Below are 16,119 nucleotides of genomic sequence, written 5' to 3'. Positions count from 1 at the left end.
TGAGCATTTTATCACCTCACACCATCACAAGAAGGAGGGTGAGTATAGTACAGTAAGATATTTTGAGAGAGAGAGAGATAGAGACCATATTCACATAACTTTCATTACAGTATATTGTTATAATTGTTCTATTTCATTATGAGTTATTTTTGTCACTCATATTATGCCTAATTTATAGATCAAACTTTACATATACTCTGCATTCAAAGCCTTTATCAAACTTATGATTTGCAAATAATTTCTCAAAGTCTATGGCCTGTCTTTTCATATTCTTAATGATGTCTTTTGAAGCACAGAAGTTTTTAATTTTGATGAAGTCCAATTTATCCATTTTTTTCCATGGGTCATGCTTCTAGTGTCATATCTAAGAATTCCTTGCCCAGTTTAAGTTCATGAAGAATTTCTCCTGATTTCGTCTAAAGGTTGATAGTTTTACCTCTTACATTTAAGTTAATTAGTGATCTATTTTGACTTAAGTTTTAGTGTATATTGTGAAGTTAGCCTATATTCATCATTTTGCATGAAGATATCCAACTTTCCTAGCACCATCTGCTGAAGAGACAACCTTTTCCCCCACTGAATTAACATGGTGTCTGTGTTGAAAATCACTTGATACAAATGTAAGGGCTTATTTCCAGACTCTCAATTTTGTTCCATTGACTTATATTCCTACCCTCCCATCAATTCCACCCCTACAACTCCAGCTTTGATTACTGTAGATTTAGGATAAGTTTTGAAATCACAAAGTCTAGGTCTTCCAACTCTGTTCTTCCTTTTCAAAATTGTTTTGGCTATTCTGGGTCCTTTGCATTTCCAGGACTAGCTTGTCAATTTCTGCAGAAACGTCTGCTGAAATTTTGAAAGGGATTACACTGAATACATGGACCATTTGTGGAGAATTGTCACTATAATAATAGTGATCTCCCAATCCATGAACTTGGAATATCTTTCCATTTATTTAGATATTTCTTATTTTCTTCTCATCAATATTTTTTATAATTTTCAGTGAACAAATCTAGCACTCCTTTTGTTAAATTTGTTCCTAGGCATTTTATTATTTTTGATGCTATTTAAATGGACTTGTTCTCTTAATTTCATTTTTGGATTGTTCATTGCTAGTATATAAAAATACAATTGATTTTTTATATTGATCGTGTATCTGTGACTTGCTAAACTTGCTCATTAGTTCTAATAGAACTTTATTGATTCTGTAGGGTTTTCTACATCCAGGTTCATGTCGTCTGTATATAAAGACGATTTTTACTTCTTTTCCAATCAGAATGTCTTTAATATCTTTTTGTTGTTGTTGTCTTATTTAATAGACTTAGAAACATCAGTTCAATGTTTCATAGAAGTACTGAGAAGTGGACATTCTTACCTTACTTCTATTTTATGGGGAAAGCTTTCAGTCTTTCATCATTAAATATAATATTAGCTGTAGATTTTGTGTGTGTGTGAATTTCCTTTATTTGGTCCAAGAAGTTTCTCTATTTTTAGTTCGAGTGGGTGTTGAATTTTTTTTCACATGCTTTTTTGATATCTATTAAGATGGTCATATGATTTTTGTCCTTGCTAATTTTGCCCATTCTAAAAAGATGGTGTAGGGCTTTCTCACTCCCTCCTCTTCGGAGATGGCCCACACTCTGTCTATGGAGTGTGTATCTACTTTTACTTTAACCTGAGCACCCTACCCCCTACACCTCATGGCCTTTCTATTGCCTTCTGAAACAGCCTACACTCTATGCAGTATGTATATCTCTAAATAAATATAACTTTACTCAAAAATAAATAAATAAATAAATACATAAATAAATAAATAAAAAGATGGTGCAGTACATTAATTGATTTTTGTTTGTTAACCTGGCCTTTGATTCCTCAGACAAATTCCACTTGATCATGATGTACAATCTTTTTAGTATATTACTGTATTTGATTTGTCAGTATTTTGAGAATTTTTGCATCTATGTTCACAAGAGACGTCGGTCTGTAGTCTTCTAACGATGTCTTTATTTGACTTTGGTACCAGGATAATACTGGCCTCATAAAATGAATTAGGTAATTCCTCCTCCTTTAGTTCCTGAAGCGTTTGTGAAGGATTGGTGTTATTTCTTCTTTAAATATGTGACAGAATTCACCTGGGCTTTCTTTGTGGGAAGATTTTTAATTATTAATTCAGTTTATTTGCTTGTTATAAGTCTATCCAGACTTTCTATGTCTTTTTGAGCCAGTTTTCATTATATCTTTTTAGGGATTTTTTCCCCCATCATTGAAGTTGTCTAGTTTATTAGCACAAACTTGTTTACAATATTCCCCCAGTTTGTTGTTTGGTTTTGGTCAATTTTTAGCGCCTGGAAATAATGGGATATATATATATATATATATATATATATATATATGCACATAAATAAATGTTTTATTGTCCTTTTTTGAGGAGAGTGTTTACCAAGCTCCTCACTCCACTATTCCATAAGTCACACCCTTCTCTCCTGGCTCTGATACCATATCCTCATTTCTCAGTGGAGGACTTGGTGTGGGTGACTACGTCAAACATCTGAGTTTCTATTCAAATGTCAGCTCCTCTGAGAGGCCTCTCCTGGTCACTCTCCTCTCAAATGCCTCTTCACCTCCCCCTCCCCCCAGCACTTATGATCACTCAGCCAGCTGTAATTTACCCCAGCACTAATCACTGTCAGAATTTATTCTATTTATTTGGTCATTTTCTAGTTGTTTGAGGTCTGTTTTTTGCTCCATGCCTCCTGCAAGCCTCCCTGCCCAAACATCCGTGCCAGGAGATCAGAGGCTGCCCTCAACTCTACCTCCAGCGGCACAGCACATTGAGGAGCCTGACAGACACCTGCTGATGCATGCGGGGATGGAGGAATAAAGAAAGGATGGGCTACGGGAGGAGGAAGGCTTCAGACCTGGGCCACTTGATTTCCAGACCCTGGTTTTCTGGTCCTCTGTTCTTCCTTCCTAAATTATAAATATGTTCCCAGGGAATGGGGAAAACTAATGTGCACAGAGCTGTACTGACCAGGAGAGGTATTAGACATTTACTGCACATTTTTAAGCCTCCCTTGCAGTTAGGTTGGGGCCAAGTGACTAGTTCTGGCCAGTAGAACAGAACTGGAAGTGAGCATGTTCTAGCTCGACGGTCATAACTCAGAAAGAAGATAGGTATTTAAAGATGAGGCAGCCGAGTGACCAGAGGTTAAGCAATGTGACTAGACTCACCCAACCAATAAGAAGCGAAGCCAGCCTTCTTTTTAAACCTAGTTTAGTTTGAGACCCTTCTGCATTTTCATTATTTCAAGCAACCTACATGGGAGTAATTATGTCATTAAGTTATTATAAACAATTAACACCATAAATGGTTTATTGTGAGTTAGGCAGAGAGTCAAAAGCCCCATTTCTTCTTCCTTTTCCTTCCTTAATGTGAATACACATAATGTTTAGCATCAGCACAGCCCTGGCTAACTATCAAAATGATTTTTACAGTGACTTAATTAAAATTTAGGACAGAAGAGCTAGTTGAGTGCAGAAATGGCTTCATTAGATGATGTTCGTGGTTTACATTTAAGCCTCTGCTTGGGCACTTCAAATGCTTTTGTTCATTCACTCAATCACTTACTCACTCACCCACCAAACATTTTTTCTGGTTTGACTTCCTCAATCAGGGGATGCAGAGATGAGGACACTCAGCCTCTTCCCTGAAGGGCTGAGTCCAGAGGTTGAGCGGAAAGAACAATGGGCTGCTTTTTCCCACAAACACTGGCAGATAAACAGACATCTCCCGCCTCTGCATGAATTCTCAGGGCCGCATTCACAGCCGATGTAGTGGGGTGACTGCAGACTTGGAGATGACATCTTTGATTGACATGATCGTTGCTCTTGGCTAGATGCCTGGATGTCAGGTTTGATGGCCAGCGCTGCCTGGGAGGGCCATTTGGCTGCAGCCTCTGCACTTGGGTTTTTTCCTGCCTCCTGGGGACTGCCTCCGTGTGTGCCTGCGCAGGGAGCCCCACTACACCCGGACTCACTGCATCAGCGCCTACAAAACCAAGGGCCTGACCAACGAACTTCTCCCTTCCCAGGTACACAGCATCTGTGGCATTTAAAACCACCCATGCCAGCCCCAGACTAACAGGGAAATACGGAGTTGGGGGATTGGAGTGAGGGCGTGGGAGGTGAAGGTGGCGGATTGATACCTCTTCTTCTTAAAAAGCTTTAGGGCACAGCAACCAGCTGTCAGGTATGGGAACTAGAATAATATTAGTCTAGAATAATCTTTTGGGTCCCTTCCAGCTCTGTTTCAAGGTTCGAATATGCGAGACATGATCTAAGAAAAGGTCACAGTCTCGAATCATTTCCATGGCTGAAGGGCATTCCTAAAGCCCTGCCTTTGGTATTGCCTTCTGTTTTCCTAAGTGCTTTCATATTCATTAAGGGAATGATCTTAAATACTAATAATACAGGAAGATAGGTTATTTTTAGGCACTTTACAGATGAAAAATTTAACAGATTAAAACATTGCCCTCAAAAGGACAGTTCAGAGTCTCTTCTAAGGTCACCAGTTGTTTAGCCACATACTGGGACCAGAACCCAGCCAGGCCATGGGCCCCCAGCCCAGAGCAGGCTCTAGGAGCTCTCATTGCTCCTTAAATCCAGGAAGCTTTTGGAAAGTTTTACCAAGAGGAGGTAGAAGGCGTTGGCCATGTCTCCCCGACATTGTGAGAGACCGGGGAGCCAGGCTTCACAGGATCCGGAGTGGAGAAGCACCTTTGATGGGCCACCTTCTGACTCAGCACGGGGAGCTCCTGTGGTCTGATGCCAGCCGTCAGGTCTGATGGGGAACCAAAGACATCTTAACCCCGATGCCAATGTGGCAAGAGCAGCCTCCCTCAGCGTCAGCCTGGCTCATGCAGTAACAGGAAGAGACATTCTCTCTAGGGCACTTCATACTTAACCCCTTGCTACTGGCTAATGGGCTGTCAGCATCCATAAAAAAAAGCCGTCATTTCTGCCATGTAATCCAGAAATGCATTATACTTTCCTCAGTATTAAGTCACCAAGGCTGGTCAGCTCAGTCCTGGATTTAATGGCTCAGACAGCGAAGTCAGAGCTCCTGGGGCACCCTGGTGACCCTTGGCCAGGCTGAAAATGATGACCCCAAACCACAGTCCTCTGTGTTCTACATGATACAGTTCAGGTCCCAAATATCCCCTTTTCCAGATCTCATTCTAAAGGCACGTGGAGAAAGTACAAAATGAGATTGAGCACAGAATCTCCACTAAGCTCTGACCCCTGCAGGCAGCATCTTTCACTGCCTCTTCTCTGCTCCAGTTCTGGGTCCTCTTGACTCCCTCACATAAAGGGAACATCTTGGGTCAACCAGGCAATAATAAACAACTCTGTGCCTGGGGGATCCATACCCCAGGCACACAGCCCAATCTAAAGCCAGGAAGGCTTCTTGGAGATGTCCAAGCAGCAGGAATGACACAGGAGGTACTCCATGATGACTGGCAGGGATGGGAGGAGTCATGCAGCTGTATGACATCCTCTTGGTGAAGCCTTGCCCTGCTCCTGCAGGTGTCCATGGACTTTCCTGCTGTCTTTAGGACAGGATGAGTTATCTCATATCACTGCAGCGTCCAGGGTGGGATGACAGGCCAGCCCCAACTAGGACCTGAAATTCTCATACCCGAGGGAGGCAGGGTAATATATGTGGGGTCTTCTGGGCCACCCCCAGGACTGGGCCTCAGGAGTCTCTGGGGTTCTGGGGCTCTGTGCTCAGACCAGATCTGCTCTCTTTTAGGTCCTTCTGGTTTTGCCAGAACCTTCTGAGCCCTGAGAACATCTGTCAGAGTGCGCAGGAGGGTTGGCAGGGCCCTTTCTTGCCACATTCATCTTCAGTCAAGGGCTGTCGTGACTGTAAGCAGTGGGATGCCCTGGGAAGTTGGAGCCATTGTCATGGAGACGCTGGCCCACCACACTCCAAAGAAGGTTCTCCACCTTTCCATCCACAGCTAGACTTCTGGAGAGCTGCTCCACTGGGGTGTGAGGAAAGAGGGGCACTCCAGGCTGTGGCAGCCTCTCCCGGCAGGCCTCTGTGTGTCTGCCCTCACATCTGTGCATCTGGACATGAGAGTGACTGTGTCCACGGGAAAGCGTGTCTGGAGTGCGAGCCCATGGAGGTGGCGCTGATGTTGCTGGTTTGGGCCAGCGTTCAGACACGTAGGGTCAGGTAATCTTTCTGGCCCCACTGGCAGGGCAGTCTGTAACCATCTGATGTAATATCGGTCAGAGAGTAACCAATGCTGCCACTTTAGAAGATGCATGTGACTGAGTGAATTTAACTGGTAACATTTCAAGCAATTTAACAAAAACGAAGATCCGTTAGACACCTACTACATTCCTGTCTCTCTGCTAGGAACTTTAACATCAGATATCTCATTTCATCTCCATTGTCCAGATTAAAGTGCAGGGAGAGAGTTGCCCAAAACCCCACAGCTACTACGTGGCTGATCTGAGGTCTAAGCCTGGATCCGTTTTGCTTCGTACTGACTGTGTGGCCTGGGCCATGTTCCTCTGTAAGCTTGCTTCCTTGTGGACTGAAACAGCCCATGTAATGTGGCTTACAGAGTAACTGGCACCCAGTTGGTGTTAATTTCCAATTTCCTGTCCTCTTTTCATCGTGTGAAATGATAATGGGGACATTAGTGCAAAATGATTTAAAGTTTTCTTTTTAATGGTGGACAACTGCTTTCCTAGGTATTACCAATCTCGGATCCATAGGGAAGAGCCTTCGATCTTGCCTTAGCTCATGGGGAGTTTTGTCAGTTGCAGAGGCTTTGGGTCAAGCATTCCTTCAGGGACCTGCTTTGTGGATCCACTCCTGAGCTGTCCATGGGGAGCGACCTCTGGCTCTGCAGACTCCCAGCTCACTTCCTGCTCCCTCTGGTGATGGTTTATATCCATGTTCGTCTTCTCTTTCAATTCCCATATTTATTGAGGTATGGGTCCAAAGCAGTTTGGGCTGCTGGCCACCATCTCTTCTCCAGAGGAGCTCACAGTCAGTAGGAGAAACAAATGATCAGAATTCAGCATGGCAGGTCCTGGAGGACCAGGCACTGAGAAGGGTGGGAGGGGCCCGCAGGACCCAGAAAGACTTCTGGAAGGACACGGTGATGTCCGAGCTATATCTTCACTAACGCGCATTTTATTAGATGCTCAAAAAATATTTATGATCACCTTTTCATTCATTCTTAGTCAAAGACAAAAGACATTTGAGACGGCAACAAACAGATGTTCACCTACTGAGGAAATAAGTGTAGCCCTCAAGTGAAATAAAACCTCTCCTTGTAACAGTCTGGATACGACCTTCCATCCCCGCTCTTCCTGGGAGGAGGAGGGGCTGCTAGTGGGAGACAGGAAGTGGGGCCACCCCAGCCTGCCTTCTGTCCCCTGCATCACGCATCATACTAGGCCAGGCAACCTCTCATCCCTCCAGCCCACAGGGTACAGACAACACCCTCCTTCTCCAAGACACTTCTGAGGCTGCACCAACCCACACTGACCCTTCACCCCGGAAACTTGGCAGCACCTCCTGGATGCCCCAGCATTGTGTCTGATGAACCCACACTGTTGACAGCTTCCTGCCTACTGACCCATTCACTCCTGTGCTAAATGCTAAGTGGATTTTCTCATTTTGCAACCATTCTCTGAGATTGATATTAGTATTCCCATTTTACAGATGCAGAAAGAGAGGCTCAGATCATCAAAACAAGCATGTGAAACAGCAGACGAATTCCCTGAGTCAACCTATTGACTTAGGAGAGTGAAGTTTCATCTTTAAGTTTAAAAAAAATAAATAAGAGGTGTCTGTTTTCAAATTAAAAGTGCCATTCTAAGAAAGGTAAGCTTTATAAGCACACAGTTTAGTAGCAAAACCACTCCTTTGTGTAGAGCTCCTCAGACTTAAGTGTTAGTGGATCTGCTTTTCCCCCCACCCCTTTAACGGAGATACTGGGGATTGAACCCAGGATGTCGTGCATGCCAAGCACACGCTCTCCTACTGAGCTATACCCCCAGCTCCCTGATCTGCATCTCTGATAACATGATGAGAGTCGAGTGTGCATCCTCTCCCTGCTAACTCACTCGGGATCTCACAAAGACAGGCGGCGAGCAGGCCTGTGCTCCCTCAGACACCTTCCAGAGTGTGGCTGGAGCATGTGACGGGGTCTGAAGAGACACGCACCCTGAGGAGCACCTGCTGGGGAGCAGGCCACCTGTGCAGAGGGTCAGGGGCCCTCTTCTGGAAGTGCAGCCTAGCGAGGGTCAAAGGGAGGATGCTGAGGAAGATGAGCCAGGGGAAGTGGTGAGAAAGCAAAGTCTCTCTGTGAGTCTCTCTCTCACTGAAGGGAGTGAAAAGGGGTGACTTTATGAGCTTGAGTCCCACCAACCATGGGCTACTCCAGATTCACCCCTTCCATGTGCCTGTAGTCACAGCACAGGCTGGAGCTGCATGGTTTGGAAGTGGACGCTCACAGGGTCTCAGGAGATGCCTGAGTGGCTGGGTGGGGTGAGGGAGTCAGGGGGGACTGTGCAATGGGCAGAAATCCTCTTCACCCAGCAGTGCCACTTAAAGTGCTAGGACAGTGGCCAGTGTGGGCCAATTTGAGTGCAATCACAAATGAAGTAACACAGAAATGAGCTGACACGTTACGAAGGATGGCAACATGGTGGATGGAAAGGTGCACTGACTGACAAAGGCTGTGAAATGTCTGCATAACTAAAGGGCATCAAGTGCCTGTAACCACATAAGGTATAAAATCGTACAAAGACAGGTAGGCAAACACTCCCAGATGGACGTCCAGTGTCCAGTGGGGCCCGAAGTTCTGCCCCAATCCGTGCAGCTAGGGTGACATCATCACGTGGAGGCTGGGCACTGTCAGGTGTGGGAAGGTCCACTTGCCATTTTCAAGAGGGTCTTTCCTAACTGTTTCCAGCCTCATCTCCTTCCTCTCTCCTAGACAGCATGGCTGTGTGCCCAGCTACTTTCTAAATACAAGGAGCCACTGCAGATCAAGCCAGCATACTCCCGAGTGGTCGTGTGTGATGGATGAACAGGAGACTGATGGCCCAGGCTGACCACTTCCCAGGAGGCTCAGGCTTCAGATCCACCTTAGGTCCACTCTTGGAGGTCAGAGTCTGCAGTCTTAGGTGGACTCAGGGCTCGCAGCTGTCCCTCTGGGCTGGCTAACCAGGCAGCCGGTTTGTTTGAATCCAGGCAAAGATGGACAGCACTGTGTGACAGCTGTATCATTACTCTGACAGTATTATTATTGAGAAGTGAAAAAGAGATACATAAATGGCCCAGAGTAAACACTTTACCATCATTATTTATTAATGTTTCATTGTGGCCATTGAGTAAGCTTGAAGGCTGCTAACAGAGTGCAGATATTACTAGCCACCTGAGTGAGACGGAGGCAGCTCCCTGAAGAGAAGGGGCGTGGCTGAGGATGCAGAGAGGTTGGGTGGAGAGAGATGAATTCCTCAGCTCTGAAGGAGATAATTGATCCCAATTAGAAAAAAAATCTAATCATAGGTACAATTTTAGAGTGGCTGTGAGTAAGCATGGGACACTGCTGACAGGACCGTAAGTGAACGGGGCTGCTGTATTTCTTGGAGACTCTCTTAGGGCCTTAATGAATGGGAAGGAATCACTCAATTAGCACATTCATTGTCAGAATGCAAATGTGGCTGCTAACCTAGGAGCTTTGCTAAAAGTACAGGAACTGTGTCTTTGTTTAAAAGGTAATTGTATATATATATACCAGTTAGCGTCTACAAATCTCGAACTCCCGATTTATCCCTTCCATATAAAATAGATAAACCAGTTTATACTGTATAGCACAGGGAACTATATTTGGTATCTTGTAGTAGCTTACAGTGAAAAAGAATATGAAAAGGAATATATGTATATTCATGTATGACTGAAGCATTGTGCTATACACCAGAAATTGACACAACATTGTAAACTGACTGTACTCAAAAAAAAAAAAAAAAAAAAAAAAAAAAAGATTAAAAAAAGGTAATTGTCCCCAGAGCCCTTGCTGTTTATAAACTGCTATTGGGGATGGCGGTGAGGAGGTTCTGAGGAGGTTCTAAGGAGTTTCGGGAAACCCTGGGCCTCAGAGCCCAGCTGCATATTGAAGGGAAAGATTGAGTCGGTCTTAAGACCAAACCTCAGATACCAAAGACCTTAAATGGTAAGAAAAGGAGCAATAGGACTTTTCATGACGCCTTCATGATCCCAGCACCCACCCTTTCCAACAAAGGATTGTGGATTCAACTGTAGCCCTAGGACCTCCCATTGGCTTTGATTAGTAAAGAATATTAATGATGATTTCACAATGAAAAGCTATCACTTGTGGAGTCCTGGGAAAGCATCATCTCTTTTAACCGTCACAGCAGCCCTCGGGTGGGTCCAGTATTATCCTTGTGTTTGAAGCAGGAAAACTGAGGTTTAGTGAGATTAGCTCAGCCCTTGCAGCTCACTCATTGGGGTTAGAACCAGGTCTGGCTCACTTTCTCGCCCAGGTGTATTACTCAGGTACACATACTGCTACAGGTAAAACAATGGCTGATTTCCGCCCTTAATTTACCCAGCTTTATTCCTCTTCATGCAGCTCACACATTGGTGCGCCACGAATTTTTGCTTGCTTATAGCTCCCCAGATGCAATGTGTGAGCTCACGTCCAATGCCTTCGCACTTGCTGCTTCCTTTACTTGAAATTAAGAAAAAAAAAAAAGCCAAAATTTGGAAATAAACAATGAGTATGTGACCCTTTAAGGTCTTGCTGGAGTAGACGCTGCAGCTTGTGGACCAAATCTAGCTAACCACTTGCTTTTGTAAATAAAGTTTTATTGAAACACAGCCACATATTTTGAAACATGGGTGAAGGCAGATTTTGTGCTGTGACAGCAGAACTGAGTGGTTATCATAGACACCTTATGGCCCACGAGGTCTGAAATGTTTACTATCTGGGCCTTTATAAGTATAGTCTGCTGACCCCTGCTTGAGGGGGACTTGGCTGTTTCTATTTTTAGAAATGTTTACTATTGATTAGGACCCCTGTGTTTTTCCTCCTGCTTACTATTGATTAGAACCCAGAAATTTGTATTCTGTAAAGGTTAGAGGTTAACATGTAGAAAACATCAGTTTTCTGATAAGGAAGAGAGGTTGGTAGAAAAGAATCTTAAACGTTATAGTTTCATTGCCCTGCAGGAGTCACCCAGCTTTGCAGCTAATTTATCTGTCTCTTCTCAGCATTCCTTTTTGTCCCACAGACTAGGTAAAATCCCAGTTCTCACAGTCTCTTTTGTGCTGGTCTTGTCATCTTGCTGCTTCCTTCATTGAAAAGTTAAATGAAACTGCTACGTTCTCTCTCTCTCTCTCCCTTCTTATTTTAAGAAATGTATTTTGACAAGCTCTTCCATCCACTTCTAATTATGTTTCAATACTTAAATACTTCTCTGAGTTGTCCCTGTCTCTGGACAGTCTTCCCTCATCCCATCCTGGTTACTGGCCCCTCTCTCTGCCCTTTAAGCATCCTCGGTACCATTTCCCCAGCACTAATTCTCTTAGGTTGGGAGTGAAACAATAGAGTTAAGGTTGGGCCAATAGGACTAAGCTTTCTGTGGAGTCTGAGAGAAGAAACTGCTCAGGTGTTGGCAGAAGAGGGTGGGTGGGGATAGGCGTTGACAGGTCCAGGATTTGTGAAACACCTGATTGGTCTTTTGATAACTTTACTCAATGACTTTTTCCACCTCAAGCAGCTAATCTCTAACTCAGCAGAACTACTGAGAGCCCCAGGCTTCAGTAACCTGGAGGCCAATGCAGAAAGTCATTGATTACCTGGATCAAAGAAGAAACCAAAGTAAGTGCCTCATTCTGTGCCTACCATCCGCAAAAGGCTAACATGAACTTGAAAGTATCCTGGGAAAGTATCTGGGAAGAGAGAACCCAAGAAGTTTCTAGCAAGCAAGGATTAAATGGGTAAATGGAACAGAATCACACACAGCACCCGCTGTCACCACTTTGAGACAGTGCTATATCACCGAGACGCTCATTATTTAATGTGTCCTTAGGTCTTTTAGAAATATAAAACACGTGGAGGGGCTCTCACAAGTCACACCCATTCCTACCACGCGTCCCATTTTCTGCATTAGATCTGGTCCCTCCCAACGGGACTTTGAGGAACCCAACAGCCACAGCAAAACTTTGTGCTGAGCGTCGAAATCTGTAGCTGGCTTTAGCTTCCACATAATACTGCATTTGCAAGTTCGTTTCGCATGAGTGAAACTCCCCTAGCTGTTACTACCTTCTAACATGAGTGTAGGTTTCTAACAGGTAGTGTTGTTGGCATCGCTAAAGAAAGGTTTGCTTTTCTGAGATGCGCACCTTTCAGCTCTCCAAAGTTATTAACTTTCTTCCTGTCCACCCCCACCCTAAGCTGCCACCAAGCCAAGAGGCAGAGCCACACTTGCTATTGCAGCCAGCTCACTTTCCCTGGGGATTGCAAGGTGCATGTGTGTAGAAAGAGGTTCATTATCCCTCAGTCGCTGCCTGACTCTTGGCTCTCCTTCCTAGACTTCTGGCAAAGTTTCAGAAACTGTCATCGAACTGACGCTCTCAGTCTTATGGGAGACGTCAGTGAGGTGAGAGGCAGGGACAGTCAGAGAAGGCTTTGGAGAGAGATTCTGAGATGCAGGATGCTTGTCTGTGATGGATGGGAAGACGTGGGACTGCTCACTCCTCCTTACCCTATGTATCTGTAGAGTCTGGTTAGAGAGAGAAATGTGTGCATGGAACCAAGGTGGGAGAGTAGCAAGCAGAGGGGACATGAGTACTTGCTGCTTCAACTCTGGGTCCTGTTGTCTTGCAATTAGTTTCAAACACCTCTCCTTTCAAACGTCTGAGCAACCATTTCAAAGACTTCAGTCTCCAAGATTTCAGATCTGGCCATTCCCGGTCCTCACAGCACAGTCACTACTGCCGCCAGAGATGGGATGCCCACAGGAGTGCCACCCACTATCTCCCTGGTGAATCTATGGAATTACACAACAAGCGACCAACAAATGTTTCTTGAATTAATAAATGGATTATTCCAATTGCAAGAGGCTTTTCATTTGACAGAAGGGAACGTGGGCTTTCTTCTCCACGTTGAATTCCTTCAATGCATGCTAAAAGTAATTAGATTCAGACCCAGTGATAAATTAGAGCGTGTGTTTGTGGAGCAGAGTGAGGAAAACGCAGTCAGCCACAATCACGGCTGACGATCAGTCTCGGCAAAGTCACTGGGAGCCTATTTGTGCCGTGGTGGGGAGGAGGTGGTCTGGGGTAGCCTGGCTGGAGTTCTGGGACACAGGGAATTTCCCTGTGTGTGTGTGTGACTGACACAGTGGAATCTTTTTTTTTTTTTAAATAGAGGTACTGGGGACCCAGGACCTCATGCATGCTGAGCACGCACTCTACCACTGAGCTGTAACCTCCCCTCGACAGTGGACTCTTTAGAGGAGTTCACTCCAGCATAGGTCATTCAGCAGCAGAGCTGGCCTCTTGTATCAGGCACATTAGGCCAAGATGTGTGGTGTGACTTTGAACCTAATATAAAGGCCATCCTGTCCCCCATCTGCTATTGTGGCTATGGCCAGCCTTCTTGTTAACAGAAGTCTTCCATTTCTCAGAGAAATTTCAAACTCTGATTCTCTGAGAGAAAGAAAACAGCAAAAGTCATGCTGAGATGGAAATGACTAATGGCGCATCTTTTCTTTATTTCTTTTTTTAATTCTTTTTTTTTTTATTGAAGTGTAGTCGATTTACAATGTTAGTTTCAGGTATGCAGCAAAGTGATTCAGTTATACACTCTATGTATGTGTGTGTGTATACACACACACACGTAAATACATAAAGACAGAGAGACGTATATTTTCAGGTTCTTTTTCATTACAGTTCATTATAAGAACACAGCACATCCTTTCTTGATGCTTGGCTGGCAGGAGAGGTACGCCAACTGACACAGACACAGGGACAGACGGGGGAGAGTGCAAGGCAATTGTAGATGGTCTTTGCTGATTGACCCTAAGTAGGCGCATGCATATAAAGGTGACCAGAGAAGGGACAAGCCCTTTTCATTTGAAACAGAAGTTTTAAAAGTTAAAATTTTTGCTTTGGGCTCCAGTGCTCCAGAAATGAAATGACAAAGTGCAGTTCTACCTATCCAAGCCTGTGGGATTAGACTGAATGATTTCACTCCCGCCCGCCCGAGAGTTTGAAGCCAAAGGACTACAGCTACATCTCATTTTGGTAACTCTACCATTTCAAGAGGAATTTTCTAAGGGCCAGGGCTTTATAACTTGACCAGAATTGGTTCACTTTGCAAGTATAGGAGGTGGACCCATTACACAACCCCTGTGCCATGCTCTTCCTTTCTACCCAAGTGACAGTCAATGCTAATTCATCACAGCACCCTCTGTTCTGAGTTAATATTAAGCATCAGAATCCTTCTCAACCCAGCTCTCCACGCTGCCAGAATGAGTTGATCAGACTTGGCTCTTGGGTCAAAAGCCATTTTTTTTTTTTCCTTCATCAAAAGAAATGAAGAGGTTCCACACAGAAATTCTTCAAAAGTTCCACCTCTATGCTTTTTTTTCCCTGAAGAAGCAATTCTGTATAAGGCATTCTAGTAGAGATGCAATAGATCTATGAGCTTTTGATGAAAACTGCTGTGAAAACAAGCACCTACAACTAACCCCTTTAACAACAATTCCTGAGAGGCAGATCGAAGGAGATGTTACCTGGAGATCATAAAAGTCTATTTGCTATGACTGCTAACTCTCCTTTGCTTTAAGAGGAGAAATGATTCACTGAGGTCTTATCTACACAGAGCTCCAGCCATGCTCAGCGATAAAGAGGGGTAGAAATCTGTGTTTTAGTGATTAATCGGATGTTTGCTTCACCAAAAACCAGAGGAACCATGACGAGATAATAAATCCATTCCAGGTGACTCACCTTTGCTCACTCTCTGGTTTGAGACTCCAGGAAAATGACTGGAGCCCACCAATATGGTGGACTCTGAGGCACCATCTTGTAAATAGCATGAGACCAAACCACACTGGGCTCAAGATTTTGCAAAACCTCCTTGGGATCTTCAACCCCCTCAGATTGCGTGTCACTGAAATGACTTAATCTCTCCTATTCAACAAGGAAAACTTCAATAGCAAAATGGGGTTTGTTTTTGATTTGGTTTTTAGTCTACTAGGAGACTCCAAATAAGACATTCTACTCAATGTTTCCATCAATGGTGTTTTGTAAGAAAAGTAACAAGAAAATGAGTCTGTTCAAAACATGTATGTATGATTCTCAGAAGAAAACAGAATCTGAGCTCCCTTCAAGAAAATGAAACAAAACTTTAGTAAAGCTGTGAAACCCCTCCCAGGAGAGAAAGGTTGTAAAAAATGACGTTAGGTAAGATATTCTTCCCATGTTTACTATGTATTAGAAGAAAAGAAAATATGGTGGCCTAAGGGACTAGTACAGGGAATCTGTGCCACTACCTTAGTCAGGTTAAGTGGGTTGGTAGATGCAGAGACCCAATATTAACCATTATTTCAGATTCTGGATCATCTTCCGAGGGCCATAAGCATTTCATTATCTATTACCCGTCATCCTCACAGCCACATTCAAGGTTGTCATTATCTCAGTTTTGCAGATGAGCACCATAAAATGCTGCAGGATAAAGTGATTGGCTAAGAGTCATTGGGGAAAGTGAGAGAATGACTGTATAAAGATACTCAAAGAAAATTTTCAGCCCCAGTTTGAGATAAGTAGGGACTGAAAAGGGCTCAGTTCAGAATTTCTGCATATTTGACTCTTGTTCCTAAACTTACTTAATTCTCTTAATTCAAACCTACAAGCTTATTGAATAACTCCTCCATGCCAAGCACTGGTGCTAGCAGGGGATACTGCCTAGAAGATCTGAATGGGCAGAACTGGGAACATGGGCAGGCAAAGCACAGCATGGGGCTGTGGATACATAGAGGGGATCGAACGGG

At 44.1% G+C, this 16,119-nt stretch overlaps 1 protein-coding gene across 3 annotated transcripts in view; it reads right to left on the bottom strand.

Annotated features, from left to right (window-relative positions):
• The window catches only part of CLSTN2 (calsyntenin 2), a 592,242-nt gene that overhangs the window by 178,934 nt on the left and 397,189 nt on the right, over nucleotides 1-16,119 (bottom strand). The gene's annotated exons all lie outside the window — the stretch shown is intronic.

Source organism: Camelus dromedarius, chromosome 2 (assembly GCF_036321535.1).
Source record: "Camelus dromedarius isolate mCamDro1 chromosome 2, mCamDro1.pat, whole genome shotgun sequence".
Classification (NCBI taxonomy): domain Eukaryota; kingdom Metazoa; phylum Chordata; class Mammalia; order Artiodactyla; family Camelidae; genus Camelus; species Camelus dromedarius.
This window is presented reverse-complemented; position numbering and strand designations above follow the sequence as displayed.